We start from the raw sequence: 19,141 nt of genomic DNA, 5'->3' as shown, positions 1-19,141 counted from the left end.
CCAAGAAGAAATACCAGTGGTAGATAAGTTCATGCAAATAAGTTAGATAATAACAAACTTGGATGAGGATGTGGAGAATTTGGAAATTTTATATTGGCAAGAATATAAAATGGCATTGAATGCTTTTGAAGATTGCATGCCATACCTTCAAACTAAACATAGAATGATCTCATGATTCCATAATCACATTTCTGAAATTTTAAGATTATGTGGTGATTAAAAAAGAATGGAGAGGCTAGCTCTAGCTGGCATGGGGTTTGAGGAGACCTCAGGCCAAAGGCCTTCACCCTCGCTTGGGGGAGCTAGAAGCCTTGGCAGGCCCCCGGCCATCCCCTCTTCTTTCCCCGGTCACCAGGCCTTCCCTGGGAGCCAGCCCAGGTGGCCAGAAAAGGTGGGTGCCTGGAGGTCCTTCGTAAAGGGGCCCCCAAGCGTTCCCCATCTCTCCCCCAGCACTAGGGTGGGAAGGGCACAGGGAGGAGGGCAGGCAGATGTCTGGATTTCAGTTCTCTTCTCTACCGAATCCTCTCTTGATCTGGAGGCTAGCTCTAGCCTGCATGGGGTTTGGGGAGACCGCAGGCCAAAGGTCTTCTCCCTAGCTTGGGGGAGCTGGGAGCTTGGCAGACTCCCAGCCGTCCCCTCATCTTCCCCCCATCTCCAGGCCTTCCCTGGATGCCACTGGCAACTTCTTACAGGTCTCCACGTGCAAAACTGCCCTTTCCCACACCCCTACAAAGCTCGTTTTTATTCCTTAACTCCCTCACCCCGTTATCCCACATGTACCTTTTTTTTTTTTTTTTTGGTTTTTAGATCACACCCAGCAGTGCTCAAGGGTTACTCCTGGCTCTATGCTCAGAAATCGCTCCTGGCAGGCTCAGGGGAACATATGGGATGCCGGGATTCGAACCACCGTCCTTCTGCATGCAAGGCAAACACCCTACCTCCATACTATCTCTCCGGCCCCACATTTACCCTTTTTAACTTCAGTACTGCACAGTCCAAATCACAGACCAATGTGGTGCACTGGATTTAACACCCCCCCCCCCAACTATTTCAAAAGACATAAAAGGGACACGTATGTCTTTTGAATATTTTATGTGTATTTCCTTGACAGCTATAACTCTTACTAAATATTCTCTTCTTTTTTTTTTTCATTGACAATTATGTATTTATGTAATAGCATATTGCATCTTTGCAAAGAAAACTGGGCATATAAAATCCACATCTCAATAACATTCCTGGCAGATGATAGAGGCAATAAAATGTAGAAATTACAGAAACCATATTTAAACAAGGAAAAAGGCAAGAATGACGATTTTCCCCACTTTTTATCTGTTCTCTTTGTGAGCTGTTCAATAAGGAATTCTGTTAAAAGAGTCCCTCAGTTTAATATTTATGTTTAAACCAAGTCATGGGGATTGTTGGACTTGTTCTTGCGGCCCCCTATGCTCCGATAACGCCACGTGGCATTGTTCCTTTCTTGAATAGGCATATTAAAATGGGAGAATACACACAAATAAGTTCTTATCTAATAGAGATAGGAACACACAAATCTTGTAGTGCAATGGGGCCTTACACCCTGAACATTGACATAATGACCTGGCCCAGGCCTCAGAAGAATGGGCATTCTTTATTCATCCCTGAACCAGGGAAGCCATCTATGAAACAACCAAGTTTGTCTATAACATCACCTGGAAGCAATCCTCTACCAAGAAAGACCCTACCGATGCTCTGACATCGACCTACTCAAAAGAGACTTCCCTTAACATTGAGAAGACTTAACAACAATAACAACCTGTTTGCAGGTCAGGGCTTTTTGCATTGCCCTCTAATTGTGAGGTGAAACTAGAGGAGGCTCCACATCATCCTGACTTCAATGTAGGATATGCAGACTCCAGGATCTTTAATACAGAAACCTGACACCAACAACAGCCACTGTGAAAAATAAAAGTGTATTGGCACTACAGACAATGACTTGGATTGGACAACCTAGTATGCCTGGAGCCTAGAGTTGGTCTTACGCCAGAAAACTTCAGGGGTAGGGTCTCCTTGTATTTAGGCCAAGGCTTTTCCTTTCCATGTCCCCATATTTTGGTGGGCCTATGCAAACAACAAGTGCCGCTCTAACACCGTTTTTACTGTGCTCCTTTGACTCTGATTCTTAAAAAAAAAAACCCACTTAAACTTTTGAGGTTAACTTAAACTAATATGCAAGTGAATGGAACTTTAAAAAAATAATATGCCTTCAATGTTTAAGGAGTTACATAAATTTTATGGCTTTAGATTGCTTTGTGTACTGCTAAGAAATATTATGATGTCAAAAAATAAAAAATATAAAAATAAAAAAATAATTATTATAATGTACTACGATCTGGGGACTTGAGGGACAAAGTAATTGTGCATGGGTTCTGTTTTATTTCCCTTAATGATTTTTGACTGAAAGTTCAAAATCAAGGTGTCAACAAGGGGATTTTTTCTGAGAATTCTGTTTAGGGGTGATTGTCCTCCCACTGTAATTTTACCTTGTCCTTTTTCTTTACATCTTTGTTCTCATAATAAAAAATTAAAAATTAAAAAATATAAAAAGGAGGCCGGTGAGGTAGTGCTAGAAGTAAGGTGTCTGCCTTGCAAGCGCCAGCCAAGGAAGAACCATGGTTCGATCCCCTGGCGTCCCATATGGTCCCCCCAAGCCAGGGGCAATCTCTGAGCACATAGCCAGGAATAACCCCTGAGCATCAAACGGGTGTGGCTTGAAAAACCAAAAAAAAAAAAAAAATATATATATATATATATATATATATATATATATATATATAAAGAATGGAAAGAATCTAAGTGTACAAGAACAGGTGATTGGGTTAAGAAACAATGGTCATATATACACAGTGGAATAGAATATTATTTAAGTATTTAAATACTATTTAAGAAGAGAAATAATCACATAATTTGTTGCTACATGGATGGGACTGGAGGGTATCATTGAGTGAAATCAGCCAGCAGGAAACAGATAGACCTATGAGCTCTCTCAGTCATGGTTTATAAAGAAACAAAGGAGAGAAATAACAAATACCCAAAGGCAACAGTAACTTAAAACTGCTTCAGTAGGAAGCAGACCACAGAAAAGGGGAATAGGAGGTTGGAGGGTCCAGGAGACACTGGGACAATGTATGGTGTTAAAATGTTTTAGTGCATCAAACCTTATCACTAACAGAATTATAGTGCTTAAAATTAAAACTTCCTTTACAAAAGAACCGAGACAACTGAAAGCAGACTCTCAACGAAATACTTGCACACCCATTATATTTACATATTATAACACAAAGGCAGAGCAATACAAATGCTCACTGATACAGGATAGATCATGATGGATGAATGTAAGCAAATACTATTTGGTCCTAAAAACAGGAAATTCCGATACATTCTAGACTCTTGAGGAGAGTCTGCTGAGAGGAGTAAGTCAATCACAAAAGGACAAAGAGTATATGATTCCCCATGGAAGAGGCCCCTGGAAAGGACAGTTTCTCTTTGACCGGATGAAACCAACTCTGACAATGGATGGTGCTTCTGGCTGTACAATGCTATGAATAAATATACTTACCACTTTGGAACTATGCCCATAAAGAATGACCAACATGACAAATTTCATGTTATATGTATCTAAATAAATTCAAAGAAACTTTTAGGGACCTCCCACAAAGTATCATGGGCCCTGGGACCACTCCTATGGAAACTTGGCCCAACTGGGTTCAATATTGAGACCAACAGTGTAGTATTGCTCAGGCCCAGAGATGCTTGGATACTACCAGAGCCACTTCAGCATGCTCAGGGGTCTTCAGACTCAAACCTCGTGGAGTTAAGAGGAGGAACATGAAGCTATTGGTAGAACTCAGGGCCTTGCATGTACAAGTCATGTGGCCTTGTTTTATTCATTTCTTTATTTGGTGTTTGGTTGCTGGGTCACATGAGGTGGTGTACATTAATTCTTCCTGGCCCTGTGATCATGAATTACTCCTGGGGCTTAGAGGGGGACCCTATGTGGTGCTATATATCAAACCCAGGTCAAACTGCAGGTGACGTAATTGTTGTGTCCACTGTACTATCTCTCCAGCCTGTCTCATTATGTTCTGATTTTGGAGACCACACCCAGTGGTGGTCAGAGTTACTTGGCAGTGCTCAGTGGACAACATGGCGCCAGGGATTGAATCAGGGGCCTTATGTACCCAAAGCATACATACCCAGTTTTTGAGATGTCTCTTCCACACTGATTTCTGAGCATTTCCCCTACCTTTTGAAAGGATTTTTTTTTAAAGGGTTTGACACCTAGACAATCCTTAGCAGTTACAAATATGAGTGTTGTTTGCCTCCTATACATGAAGGTTTATTTGCTGGCTGTGCTCAAGCATAGAGCTCTATTATCCAGGGATGCAGTGGTGGCATCAGGTCAGAAAAGGGTGGCAGGTGTCTGTTTTCCAACTGGAGCTTATTTTGCTGGACTGGGGAAACTTATTTCAGAATGTCTGAACATGAAATTTCATGGTTTCTTAGCAATTTGTGGGTAAAATTAGGAACACCTATAAACCTGAATCATGTCTCCTTGCACCAACTTCTAACTGAATGTGGACCTGTTTTTCCAAGAAAAAATGGAGGCTACACATCTCAATGCATTTAGCAGGAACTGTGACTTTCATAAAATACACATCTTGTACTGATGATTTTTTAAAAAACTAACCTTAGATTAAAATGTATTACTACTTCAAAATGAAGGTGCTTAGGCTGTAGTAAGATATGAACATTTAATGTTATTTAAAGGAGTGTATAATCAAACATTTGTTTATAATTTTTTTTTTTTTTTGGTTTTTGGGTCACACCCTGCAGCGCTCAGGAACTCCTCCTGGCTCTACACTCAGAAATCGCTCATGGCAGGCTCAGGGAACCATATGGGATGCTGGGATTCCAACCACCATCCTTCTGCATGCAAAGCAAACACCCTACCTCCATGCTATCTCTTCGGCCCCCTCAAACACTTGTTATTTTAAAATACCTTGGCAACCAGAGGCATAGCACAGGTTAAGGGTGCATGCCTTACATGTGACCAACATCAGTTTGATTCCTGGTACAAGATGGTGCCAGGTGTAGTCCTGTAGGAATTCAGCACTTGTGGAGTGGCTCAGTTTGCACCCAATCCCCATTACCTCAGAAGGACATCTTCAGGTCCTTGCATAAAAATGTCTTTGATAAGTGTATTTCAGTAGAATTGGTTTCCTTTATATTTGTATATATTTTACTTTACAAATTATTTTTCTTTTTTCTTTATTTTTTGGGGGCCACACCCATTGTCACTCAGGGGTTACTCCAGGCTATGCGCTTAGAAATCACTTCTGGCTTGGGGAAACCATATGGGACGCTGGGGGATCGAACTGTGGTTCATCCTAGGCTAGCACTTGCAAGGCAGACACCTTACCTCTAGTGCCACCACTCCAGCCCATACAAATTATTTTTTCTAAGAAAACCTGCAGACACTCCTAGTCTGCAAATCAAGTCCAAGCCAAAATGAAAAGACAGACCCAAAAAGGGGAGGTAGTCTTACAAGACCCTTTTCGTGTGGTTATAGGTGACTCTTCAGGGAATGTGGAGTGACTATCTAATATTTGCATATCAAGGGTGATGTCAGCATAAATAAATAAACCGAGCAGTAGGTTTTTCCCAGTGAAGGTCCTACCCAGATTTGCATGCTGGGATAGTCATATCCATCCTGTAATTACAACTATTCTTCCTTCTCACACCCTTGTCCCCTGCAGTGGTTTGTCTTGGCTCTGAACCTCAGCAAATAAGAGCCAACTTCCTGGGGAACAGCTGTGCTCTTTGAGGAGGAAGAAGATGTGTGTGATGGCAACTGTCCCTTGGGCTTTCTGACAGTGCTCTCTTCCCTAGTGGCTGGCTGCCTTTCTCTCTTCCTCCTTGATAAATACCATCGAAACAAAAATATTCACACACAATACTCTGGGTTTTTGAGTGCAAGAGAAGGTGACCAATCCTGGGCTCTTTTTAGAAAAGCAACATTTGAGCAGACCTATGATTATGTTCATAGAAGAACCTATTGGTATGAAAAGAAATTCTACTTAAACATAAAATAAAAATAAAATAAAAAATAAAATATTAAGAAATAAAAAATTAAAAAATCTACTTAGATTAAGAGGGAAAAAGAGGTTTTACAGACAGGATTCTGAAGTAGATGTGTCAAATTCTTATTTTGCGTCTCCTAGAACCTGTAGACCACATCCCAGACTCCCTTCAAGTGAGGTCAGGCGTGGACTATATTTTGTTTTGTTTTTGTTTTTGTTTTTAATATTTTGTTTAATGGAAGATTTGTGGATATAACATACAGCTTCCACAATCTCCCACATGCCCCCATCCTTCATTTTTTATTACTTTTAAAGTGATTTTGAGGGATCTAATATAATTAATAGAAAGACAATAGAAACTGTCCCAGTTGAAAGGGATGTATGTTTCCCAGTAGGAGGGAGGAAGAGATCTGCCTAGAAATTGCTCTTCAGTGAATCATTGTGCATAAAATGATGGATGGTGGGTATGATCTCACTTCTGGAGTGAGGATTTGGTCAGATCAGTCTTATCAAGTCAAGAGAGTATTAGTTTGTCAGTGTGGTTTTATTGTTTTTAGGTTTATTTAAACACTGTGGTTTTCAAAATTGTTCATAATATAACTATTCTGGGCATTGTGTTTCAGCACCACTGCTACCACCAGTGTGACCGTTCCTCAACCATTGTCTCCAGTTTTTTACCCACTCTCAGCCCTGCCCCCCTTGCAGGTACAAAATAATTTATCTTATATTGCGTGTTACAAAAGAATTATAAGTGAAATTATAAAAAAAAATAATTGCATAAAAGAAAAATAGTGAAAAGTGTTATTTCTCACTATGGGGTGACTAAAATTATTGAGGATTTACTAAGTTTTTTATTGCTAGTTGCTAGTTGAGTCATCTGTATTGTTATTTTCACTTATTGAACTTAGAGGGCTATTATGCTACTTTCCCACCTAATTTATTATATTCTTACTGGGCAATCCAATATAGTGAAATTTGGAGATGTTGCTCTGGCATATAAGTGGCTTTATGCTCCAAGTGCTCTAGGACCTGTTGAGCTGGGACAGTTCTTGTCCTACCATGCTCCCAAGGGTGCCCCAAAGTTTTCAGACCGAAGATTAGTGTACCTGTGAGTTTTATTGACTTGGCAGCTTTTCTAAGCTCTTCTAAGATTAGTCCTGAAACTATGGAGCTCCAGTGTTTACTTGGAGAAGTTGTGAAATGTGGGTGTGGCTTTGGGGCTTCTTATTTTACAGGGGCACAGGAAGAGGTTGCCAGTCCCCTTTCCATGAAGGCCCAGAGTTTTAATTCCAAAGACCAAATTTACCACATACTTAGAGCTCTTACAACTGGGTGTCAAAAGTCTAAAATGGGAATCATTACACTTTAAATGGAGGTGTTATTCAAGCTGCCTTCCTTTTGAGTCAGGGGGAGAATTCACTTCATACCTTTTGATGCTTATGGAGATCTTTTGTTGTTTCTGTCATTTTTGGCCACATACAGCAATGCTCAGGGCTTACTCCTAGCCCTGCTTTCAGGACACTATTGGCAGATTTGGGGGATCATATAGGATATTGGGGATCAAACCTGAGCTGACCACAGGCAAAGTCTTACTCACTGTTCTATCTCTCTTAATCCTGAAGATTATTTATATGTTTTGATTCATACCTTGTACCTCTACTTTCCAAGTTAAAGTTGCATTCATGTTATGTTGTCATCTTCCTGTTCTTTACTTTTAGTTCCCCTCTTGAGCTTTTGATAAACATGGGTATCAGGATAATTAAGGATAATTTTTTCGGGCCCAGAGAGATAGCACAGCGGTGTTTGCCTTGCAAGCAGCCGATCCAGGACCAAAGGTGGTTGGTTCGAATCCCGGTGTCCCATATGATCCCCCGTGCCTGCCAGGAGCTATTTCTGAGCAGACAGCCAGGAGTAACTCCTGAGCACTGCCGGGTGTGGCCCCCCCAAAAAAGGATAATTTTTTCATTTCAAGGTCATTAAGATGACAACTATAGTATCTTCTGCAACCTTGATTCTTCTTTGCCACCTAATGTATGGTATATTCCAATAATATAAGAAAAATGTCAGTGATTGTGATATAGATAAATTGAAGTGGCAAGCATTATTCTACATATCTTGTACATGTCACACAGAACAGGTATGATCATAGCAAGATGAAGAGACAATACGTTTCCCAAAGGGAAGATTAGTAGGCAGAAAAAAATAGTTGTTCTCCATCATAAGCTAGAGTTTAATAGTGCATGTGTGCTCATCTTGGCACATTTTATTTGTAGCTTTATAAGCATCTGTAGTGATGATCTGCAACATCTTACTAACTCACCAGGTTTCAGTAGATGTTGGCAGTCAGTTCTAGGCATTTTGCCAACATCTCATAAATTATGCATGGCAGCTCTCTATTCGCTCTAAGATGGTGGAAGATCACTTAGCCAAATTCCAGTAACTTACAAATGCAAGGAAATCAACACCCTGGAGTGAGTCTCATCAGAGGAGATGAGTTTGTAGTTGAATGTTGTGGCCTTCATCTTCTGGTGGAACACTGAGTCCCTTTCTCCTGATCCTCCAGAAAGTTTCTGCAAGATCATGTCTCACTGGCGCCCGGCAATAGGTAGTCCTTGAACACACCTGCTCTGCTTTGCTCTGTTCCCTGTCTCATTTCATTTTCCATCACTTCCACTTCCTGTGATCCCCTTTCAAATGAACAACATTGCTTGTATTCACATTCTTCTCTTACTTGGGGGTGAAGGACTGCAATCTTACAAAGACAGAACTCATCAGTGATATTTTTGTTTGTTAAGAGGCCACACTAACCTCTGTTCTGGGGATTACTTCTGCCTCTGTACTCAAGAATTACTCCTGACTCAAGAACTACATCCCTATGCTTAGGGTTCCATTTGGGATTCTGGGAATTGAACTCAGGTTGGCTGCATGCAAGGTAAGTGTCCTACCCATTGCACTAGCTCTCTGGCCTCATGGTCGCTGGTCTTTTATAAAAAAAATGGAGATAGAGGGTGTCTGATAGCTGGAACCCTGCCATCGGAACCAGTACAGCTTGTTCACTGGCATGTCCTTGGACTGGCCACCATCCACTAGGCTGGTTGGCTCCCATACCACACAGGTCATCCCCCACTAAAGAAATCTGTCAGCACCATGACAGAATGACCGTCCTTGACATGTTCTTCTTGGCAGATTAGGAGGCTCTAGTTCAAGATTTCTCAGTAAGACATATAATATCTTAGGACATGGTTCTATTGGGTCATGTCCTAAAAGGCCTCTGTACCAAAAATGGGGAGAAAGGGTTATATAAGGTCAGCTATTTTTTTTTCTTCTCTTCAGTTCAGACTGAGGTCAGAGTTGTTTATTTGAATTCTGGCAGTAACCCTGGGAATTTATTTAGGTGCCAAGGAAAACAGGAGGATGGTGGACTCCAAAATTATCTGTGCTCCAAGTCACACTTGAGTATGTCTTAACCCAGAGGAAGAAGGTAGACAGGTGCCTGCTGTTTGGGGGGAGTGCAGGACGGTCACTATAGTTTATAATGACATCATTAATCTAGAAACTAGAGGGAGACCAGGTAGTCAGACTTCAAGAAGACATCATCACTATCTGTGATTACTCTTTCTCTGTTTAACTCAGGGCAGGCAGCTATTATTTTAATTAATTAATTATTTTTAAGTTGATTATGCCCTTGCCTCCAGCTGCTGGTAGATGTCAGAGAATGAGTTGATAATCTAGGCTCTTCTGGCAGTTCCCTTCCCAGTGTCAAAGAAGTAGAGTCTAAGATAAAGAGGTGCTTTCAAGCATCTTTCTGAGGAACGAGTGCTTTGAGGAAGGAAGAGAGAATATGGAACAGATGGAGAATTTATGCTGTGAATCTGCCACTATTGAGATCTCAGTTGATCTCACTAAGAACTCTGAAACTGAGGTAATGCTTCAGAATTGTCCTGGGGTTAAGAGAGTCACTGGGAACAGGCTACCTCCAGAAGGGTGTATAACCGGGGTCAAAATCAAAAGACTATCTTCTTGGCAACTGAGGGTGACTGGATTGGAAATTGGTCCTTAGCACTGTCCACCAGAGCTTCCATCTCAATTGTCCTGTGCAATGAACCTCTTGTCTCTCAAAGGCCATTTCCAGCTTCACTGACCTGCATTTCTCCCTGAAAACATATACAGCTTCTTCACTGTCTTATAGGTTGAAGGCCAGTCTACAGAGAAAAAGAAAATGCAGTTTTGCATCTCAACAAATTATCTTGACACAGAGTTGTATTTTAGAATCTTCAAAGCACTTTTCATGAATGTGGTTTTATATGGGCGTCACATTGTAGGCATTATAAATTATGTGAACTAGAGTAGAATGGTTTCCACTTCATAAATGAAAAGACTGACATTTGCAGAAGGTAAAGGCCTGCATGGCTAGAAAAACCAAACTTTCAGTCCAGGCCTTCTAATTTTCATTTAGTATTGTTCCAAAACTGCAGAAGTTAAAGTTCCTTGAATTTCTTTTTTTTTTTTTAACTTTTTTTTTTGGGGGGGGGTTACATCCATTTGATGCTCAGGGATTACTCCTGGCTATGCACTCAAAAATCGCTCCTGGCTTGGGGGAGGGACCATATGGGACGACGCTGGGGGATTGAACTTTGGTCTGTCCTAGGCTAGTGCTTGCAAGTCAGATGCCTTACCTCTAGCGCCACCTCTCCAGCCCCAGTAACTTGAATTTTCTGCCATTCCCCTGAGAGCACCAGAAGTGATTCCTGAGTGCAGAGACTGAATTATATCCTGAGCACCACAAATGTGGCCACAAAATTTATTTTAAAAAACCCATAGCTGGGGCTGGAGAGATAGCATGGAGGTAAAGCATTTGCCTTGCATGCAGAAAGATGGTGGTTTAAATCCCCGCATCCCATATGGTTCCCCGAACCTGCCAGGATGCGATTTCTGAACGTAGAGCCAGAAGTAACCCCTGAGCGATGCAAGATGTGACCCAAAAACAAAACAAAAACCAAACAACAACAACAACAACAACAATCCAGAGCTGTATTCTTGGATGTCTGTGACTGAGACCTCTTACTTTATGGTTTCCAGAAAGACATGGGGAAAAGCTTTCTAAGGGCACCACAAACTCAAATGCTATAGGAAAGAAAAAAGCAGCTGTCCCTGATAGAAAGGCCTTTCCAAGGTCTTCAGAATAGAATCCCTAACATGTTATTTTGGCAACTGAATTACTAAAAAAGTTCTTTTAATTGAAAAATCAAACTTTCATTTTGTAATCAGGGTGTTTAAATAAAGATATTAATAAAAAAATTAAACTTTCATAATGCAGCCATTTCAAGCATTCAGTGTTCCAACACCAATCTTTATTTCACTCACATTCCCAGTTCCCTAACCACCACCCCAGCCTGCCCCTTTGCAGGCAAAAATTTTACTTCGTTTTTTTGATAATATAGAAAAGCAAGTAAAATCATCAAAACTTAGATTGATTCATGTCAATTTAAAGTAATCATTCCATCTCCCAATCGTGCTAAGTAAGCCAGTGTCTGAAGATTTACTGGACTGTAGTTGGTGCCAGCTGAACTGGCTAGACCTACGCAGACAATCATATTCACCAATATTCATGTCGTTCATCTGTTTTAAAAGTCCATTTGTTGAGCTGGAGCGATAGTATAGCAGGTGCCATACTTCCTTTGTACACAGCATCCTATATGGCCTCCTGAGGAGTAATTACTGAGTGCAGGGCCAGGAATAACTCCTAAATATCACCAGGTGTGATCTAAATCAAATCAAAACAAAACAACAAAACAAACAAAAAACCTTCACAAAGCCCACTTGTCTTTCAAGATCCTGATTTTTCCTTCCCATGGCAGTAATTTCTTCTTCCTTTTCTTCTAGGCAGTTAAGTGTTTAAGCATTTAGCCATTTAACATGTTTGCTATTGGCTTTGTTCCTATAGGTATACAAGATAATGCTTTATCTTCTGGTGGTTGTTTGTTTAATTCACAAGTACAGGAACAAAACATAGGGGTAATGGAAAAGTTTTCTCTATTAATGTTCTTAGCTGTATTATGGGTAACTAGTTTATATTTATAAGGTGGTAGAAGATCAAAGAAAAAAGTTTCTTTTCCTCCATCTATAACATTTGTTTAATGTTTATATGAAGTAATATTAAGCAGGTTGAATTTTTTAATTATTCTAACAACAACAATGTTAAAATAACTAATAACATTCATTTATCAGATATGACTCATTCAATCGCACCACTTCATTATATATGGAGAAGGCACACAGAGGCCGAGTAATTCATGCTACGTCCCTCAGCCAAGATACATCTCTATAGCCAATATAGAAATCATGATGCTATCTTAAAAGGAAAAAAAATAAAATAAAGTTTGAAATAAAACTTAAAAAAGATAAGAAATCATGATATTATCTATAAATATCTCAAAAGAAGCTCAGATTCAGAGACCCCAGATTCAAAAACAGAAGGCACCTTCTCTTGATGGTTATATTTTCCAATACAGATGCATGGTCCTCTCTTTAGTTCTGCTTCTGAAAACATTTTCTGACTCTGAATTTAAGGAGAAATCATGTTTTCTCTTCCCTTTTCAAATACAGATTAATCTTTTGTTCTGTAGAATTTCCTCATCCAGCTGACCTCAACCCCCATATATTACTCTCTTTCACACAGACAAATCTTCGTTTCTATTATGTGCCTATATCTCTTGGTCTCGGAGAATTTTAGAGTTTTCCTTTTTTTTTCCCCCTGATTTTTTTTCTTCTTATTTGTAGTATTTGGGCCACTGAGATGAAAGAGATGAGAGATGAGAAAGAGAGAGAGAAAGCGAGGGAAAGGAAGAAAGTGAAAGAGAGAGGGGGATGGGGGAGAGGGAGAAGGGAGATGGGGAAAGAAGAAAGAAGTGAGAGGGAGAGAAGGAAGGAGAGAGGAGGAGGAGAGGGAAAGGGAGGGAGAAAGAGGGAGAGGGAGAGAAAGGAGTGACAGGGAGAGGGAGAAGAGGAGGGTGAGAGAGGGAGGGAGCGGGAGGGAGGGAGAGAGGTAGAAGAAGAGAGAGGAGGAGAGGGATAGGGAGAGGGAGGGAGGGAGAGAGGTAGAAGAAGAGAGAGGAGGAGAGGGATAGGGAGAGGGAGGGAGGGAGGGAGAGGGAGAGAGAGTGGAGGGGGAGAGAGGAAGAAGAGAGGAAAAGGAAGAAAGAAAGGAGTAAGAGGGAGAGAGAGAGGGGGAGGAAAAAGGGAGGGAGAGGAACAGGGAGAGGGAGAAGGAGAGGGAGGAGAATTTTAGAGTTTTGCTTTTCCTGAGAGTGGCTTACCTGTCATCAAGTGAATAAGAACACTACTGTATTGGTTGCCAGAGCTGAATTATTTTGTTCAGGTCATGAACATCATGTGTCATCTATCCCTGTATCCTTCTTCAGCATTTCTGTCAAGGTACATTAAATACTCGTTGGGAAAACCCACCATCTCCATCCATGACACAATAAAAAGCACAATTTCATCTTTTTTAATAGCTTATCAATATTTAATTTGAAATGAACATAAAATCTGGTCCCAGTTTAAACTGGCAAACACCAAAGGGTTGTTAATAATGTTCTGTTTCTCCTTATCTTTTATAGGATAAAGCATGTAGCCGGGAAGACAGCATGTAGACAGAACTCTTAATCTATCATCTTTCTTCATATTTATAGATACATTGAGGCATAAATCAGAAGACTAGGCTATGTAGAATTTATTGACCCATACCATGGTTCCCTCTATCCTTGATCTATCTAAAAAGAAATGACTCTCAAAAGACTAGTATTTGATGTAATGATTTAAGAGACATTAACTGCCTTTTCAAAAAGCCTTCCCTGTTCTTTTGCTATATAGAGTGCTTTTGGTGACCATGCAGACAAGGTGACACTCTAGAATGTGAGTTCACCATCTTTCTCCCTCCCAATTTATTGTTAATAAAACTCTTCCCTTACCCAACACCTTATCTTTCCATTAATTTAGTTCAGTGCTTCTCAATTATTTTCTGTCATGCCCCACTAGAAAGAAGAAAACATTTTTGTGCCCCCAGTGTGACTGTAAATAGTATCTTTATTTAAAAAAAAACTTAACCTGCAAAACAAAAATACATAAAATAATTTGAGCTGATTTTTTTAATCAGAGGTGATGTCTGGATTAATGGCTCCAATGAGCACGTTTTGCAATGCATAGCTTTTTGAAGTGGGGTTTGAAGCAGGGCACAGCGACTCTCAGCTCCAGAGACATACAGAGACATAAACACAAGGCTTAGTTTGTTATGACAGTGTTTGCCGAGGTCAAACACGCCCCACTTTATGGAGCCTTGGCACATCCCACTATTTGAGAAGCACTGATTTAGTCTGTCAAACAACAGTGAAATGGAACACTTCAAAATTACACTGGAGTCTAGAACTGGACAGCATCTTTATCTAGTCTTTCCTCAATGGATATTAGGGTTGATTCCATGCTGTGCGTATGATGCATATTGTTTCTATGATTCCAGGAATGCATGGATCTTTTTGCATAGTGTTTGCATCACTCTTAGGTATTTAAACAATTTTTGGTTGTTTTCTTTTTTTTTTATAAATGCTAGTCAAATAAGAAAGTAAGAGATAAGTATTAGATTATTTTCCCCCTATGTGGAATACAAATAAGTAACCAAAGTAAGTAAACTAATAAAACACAACAAAAACTATCTTCGACTGTAACAATAGGAGTAACCAGAGGGCATAAAAAGTGGGAGGAAAGGATGCAGAGGGGTCACGTTAATAGTGGAATACTTCTAGAAATTTGCTTGTCAGTGTGGTGAGGCTAATATACACAGCAAGGAGTGAAATTATACTTCCATTGTTTAGAGTCGTGTAAACCAATAGTGATCCCTTTTCGAGTGGGAGCACACCCTATGGAGCTCAGGGCTTAATCCAGGCTCTGTACTCAGGGATCATTCTTTGTGAGGTTTGGGATATCACACAGAGCCCCCTGTTTGGGGATTGAGCCCAGGTCAGTGCATTATCCACTGAACTATCTCCCTAATAAACAGATTTTATTTAAAAAAAATAAGAGAAAGAAATAGTTATCGAATTGCACGTTAGTGACTAGGTGTGTGGGAAACAAAGCCATCCACCCAAGCAGAGCTGGCTGGAAAGGGCTGGGTGAGGTTCAGGTTTCTCTGCTTTATCCTCCTTTCTATTCGACAGTGATCAGTGAGCTCCTCCAGCTCAGGCTAGGCCTTCAGTTACACTGGGTGAACCTGGACCTGTTCGGCAGCAATGACCAACTACAGACGTCACTGTCTCATGTATGAATATGTACTCAGTCAACCTGCCCTTCCCTTCACTGAACACTGGACACCTTTCCAGGGCCTGGAACCGCTTGGGATTTGGATAAAGATAACGAAAGCCAGAGATTTATCCTAAGGAAATTACGGCTAAAAAAGGAAGACTAGTTAACCAAGAGGAAGTTGATGCAATAATCCCAAGAGAAAGATCAAGAGACTGAATCCCCCATAAATCTCAAAGCTGGTTCAAAGTCAAATAAAAGTGTTTCCCTCACAGGACAGTATTGATAACTGTCTCTAAAGGTCAGAGCTTAATTTTTTTCTATTATTTTATTATTCTTTCTTAATTTATAAAAGTATTTTAATTTATAAAATGTTTTGCAGAATGTTTACAGCACAGTATGTTTTGTTTTCTTTAATTTATAAAATAATTGTTTTATTAATCTTTCTTAAAAAATGTAAGATCCTGAGTACCTTTCCCTGGTTTATATTTAGCTATTTTTAGTAAAGCAAAATAGTTTTTACTAAAAGAAATGTTCCTAAAGAAGTGTGAGAAGAAAGAACAAAGGGGATACAAGTTCAAGAGAAATAGTGGGCTTATTCTGGGTGGAGAAAGTCTATCCTTATTAAAAATAATTAGAAGGACTGGAGAGATAACATGGAGGCAAGGTGTTTGCCTTTCATGCAGAAGGTCATCGGTTCGAATCCCATATGGTCCCCCGTGCCTGCCAGGAGCAATTCCTGAGCATGGAGCCAGGAGTAACCCCTGAGCACTGCCTGGTGTGACCCAAAAAAAGAAAGAAAACACACAAAAAATTAGAAAACAAAAAAAAAATAATTAGAAAACAGAAGTGGAGGAGGTCAAGGAAGAGAAAGGGGGGCAAGAGGGCATGTTGGGGAAGGCTGAAGTAGGTAAGGAGGCAATGACGAAGTGGAGAAGGAGAGGAGGAAGAGAGAGAAGGGTGTGTGTGTTCTTTTTTGTTTTGTTTTGTCTTTTGGGTCACACCCGGTAGTGCTCAAGAGTTGTTCTTGGCTCTATGCTCACAAATCGCTCCTGGCAGGCTTGGGGGACCATATGGGATGCCGGGATTCCAACCACCGGCCTTCTCCATGCTATCTCTCCAGCCCCATGTTCTTTTAAAAACTGAAACCCAGCTACAAGCATGTTTGTAATAATGATGCTTAAATAAAGATATTGTTTTAAAAATGAATTAACCACTTTCAGTTAAAGAAATAGAAGAAGGCATTACATTTAATGGCGTTCTGATCCAAAGTTAATAATTATTGATTTTTCATCCTTGAGGAGGTACCATGCGAATCTTCTCTGTATCTTTCCAATTTTAGCATTTGTGCTGCCGAAGAGAGCACTAATAATTCATTTTTCAAACCCAAGAATTATAGCTTAAATAAAAACTTTCAGATTACACTCTTGAAAATCTCACCTTCACACAATACATGTTTCTGGCTAAAAGTCTGCTGCAGCCTGAAGCTATCATGAGCTGGGTGACTTCTTGCCCTGACAAAAGGCATTAGGACCCTCTATCCCGGAAGAACAGAGAAAAGATCTAGGATAATCACCTCAGGAACCTTTTCATTACTTCAGTCCAGAAAGCTCATTATAAGAGATTAAGGAAATAAGATTTTAGTCCAAGCTACAACCTTCTACAGTGAAAGCTTCATGGATCTTTCCTTCAAGTGATGAAAAGGCTTACCCTAAACCAGAGCAAAGTACTAAGGATAAAAATGCTCTGATCCATACTCAGGGAGCTTAATCTCCAAGTTTATTTATTCACCTGTTTTTCACCTATTTTAAGTGAGACTGAATCTTCACTTTTATTGACCCAAAGGGAAAGTTTTACCATTGATTCTTCCTGAAGAGGCTTGGTTCTATGTATGCATAATGAATCCGTTACAGTGAAACTAAATTGAAGCCTCCCTTCCTCCTCTTCCCCCTGTCAAAATTGTTGTGATGATTAAGGGGGTTGCACATACATGTGGCTGGGGTACTTCTGCATTTTTAGTTGTGGCACTTACGCCAGCCCAGGCTGTGGTTCTTGCACACATGGCTGAGGCGTTCTCTTGGGTTGCACTCCTTTCAATTGTGGTTGTAGCATTCACTCACACACATGCTCACTTGAGGATTAATTGAAGGCTTTGCATGCCTTAGCTGAAAGACTCTCTGAAGGGTTGCATACTTTACAGTGTTTGAAGTAGGGGGAAATGAAAAGGAAAACCAGAAGTACTAAGGACATTGGCAAAGGGTATTGGGCATTTAAGTGATGAGAAGGTGCAATAATTTTTACATTGATATCATAAGCATTAACATTATTGCAACCATGTTATCTAAACTATAGTGAACTTTTTTAATAATAATTTTTTATTTAAGCACTGTGTTTGCAAAAAATGTTTGTGGTTGGGTTCCAGATATCAAATGAACACCATCCTTTACTATTCTAACTTTTTCCCACCACCAATGTTCCCCGTTTCCCTCCTACCCCACCCCTGCCTATCTTGGAAACAGGCATTCCATTTTTCTCTCTCATTATCATTGTCATGGTAGTTGTTAGTGAAGTTATTTCTCTAACTGTGCTCACCACTCTTTGTTGTAAGCTTCATATCATGGGCTGATCCTTCCCGTCCTCATCTCTATTGTCTCTGGGTATTATTACTATACTGTCTTTTATTTTTCTTAAATCCCACAAATGAGTGAGACTATTCTTCATCTATCTCTCTCCCTCTGACTTACTTCACTCAACACAATAGTCTTCATATCCATCCATGTATAGGAAAATTTCATGACTTCATTTTTCCAACAGCTATGTAGAACCCATTGTGTACATGTACCACAGTTGTTTTTTTTTTTTTTTAGCTACTCATCAAATCTCCTTGAGGAAATGCCTGTTCATTTCTTCTTCCCATTTTTTGATGGGGTTAGATGTTTCTTTCTTGTTAAGTTCTGACAGTACCTTGTATAACTTAGATATTAGGCCCTTATCTAATGAGTATTGGGTGGATAGTTTCTCCCATTCCATGGGTGACCTTTGTATTCTAGTTGTTGTTTCCTTTGAAGGGCAGAAGCTTCTCAGTTTGATATAGTTCCCTTTGTTTAATCTCTGCTTCCACTTGTTTGGAGAGTGGTGTTTCCTCCTTGAAGATGCCTTTAGTTTCGATGGCAAGGAGTGTTTTTTATCTACATTTTATTCTATGTACCTTATAGTTTTAGGTCAGATATCAAGGTCTTTAATTCATTTTGATTTGACTTTTGTGCATAGTGTTCAGTAGATGTCTGAGTTTGCTTTCTTTGCATGTGGCTGTCCAGTTGTTCCAACACCACTTGTTGAAGAGGCTTTCCTTTCTCAATTTTGCATGTCTTACCCCTTTATCAAAGATTAATTGGTTGTAATTGATTGTATGTCTGGGGTCATTCTCTGACTACTCAAATCTATTCCATTGATCTGAAGGTTTTATTACAATACCATGCTGTTTTAATGACTATTGTTTTGTAGTACAATTTAAAGTTGGGAGAAATGATGCATTCCATCTTTTTTCCCCCTAAGGATTGTTTTAGCTTCATGGGTGTTTATTGTTCCAGATGAATTTCAGAAGTATTTTATCCACCACTTTGAAGAATGTCATGAATATCCTTAGAGGAATTGCTTTAAATCTGTATAATGCTTTGGGGGAGTATTGCCATTTTAATGATCTTAATTTTCCAATTCATGAACAGGGTATA

The 19,141-nt window shown here is 39.9% G+C and overlaps 1 non-coding gene across 1 annotated transcript; it reads right to left on the bottom strand.

Moving 5' to 3' along the window:
• Positions 1-16,674: 16,674 nt before the first annotated feature.
• Positions 16,675-16,776, bottom strand: LOC126019175 (U6 spliceosomal RNA). The gene has a single exon (XR_007498932.1). It is a non-coding gene; the product is annotated as a U6 spliceosomal RNA (small nuclear RNA).
• Between the last annotated feature and the right edge of the window lie 2,365 nt (positions 16,777-19,141).

Source organism: Suncus etruscus, chromosome 9, assembly GCF_024139225.1.
Source record: "Suncus etruscus isolate mSunEtr1 chromosome 9, mSunEtr1.pri.cur, whole genome shotgun sequence".
Lineage (NCBI taxonomy): Eukaryota > Metazoa > Chordata > Mammalia > Eulipotyphla > Soricidae > Suncus > Suncus etruscus.
Note: the sequence above shows the minus strand (reverse complement) of the source record. Positions and strands in the feature narration are given on the sequence as shown.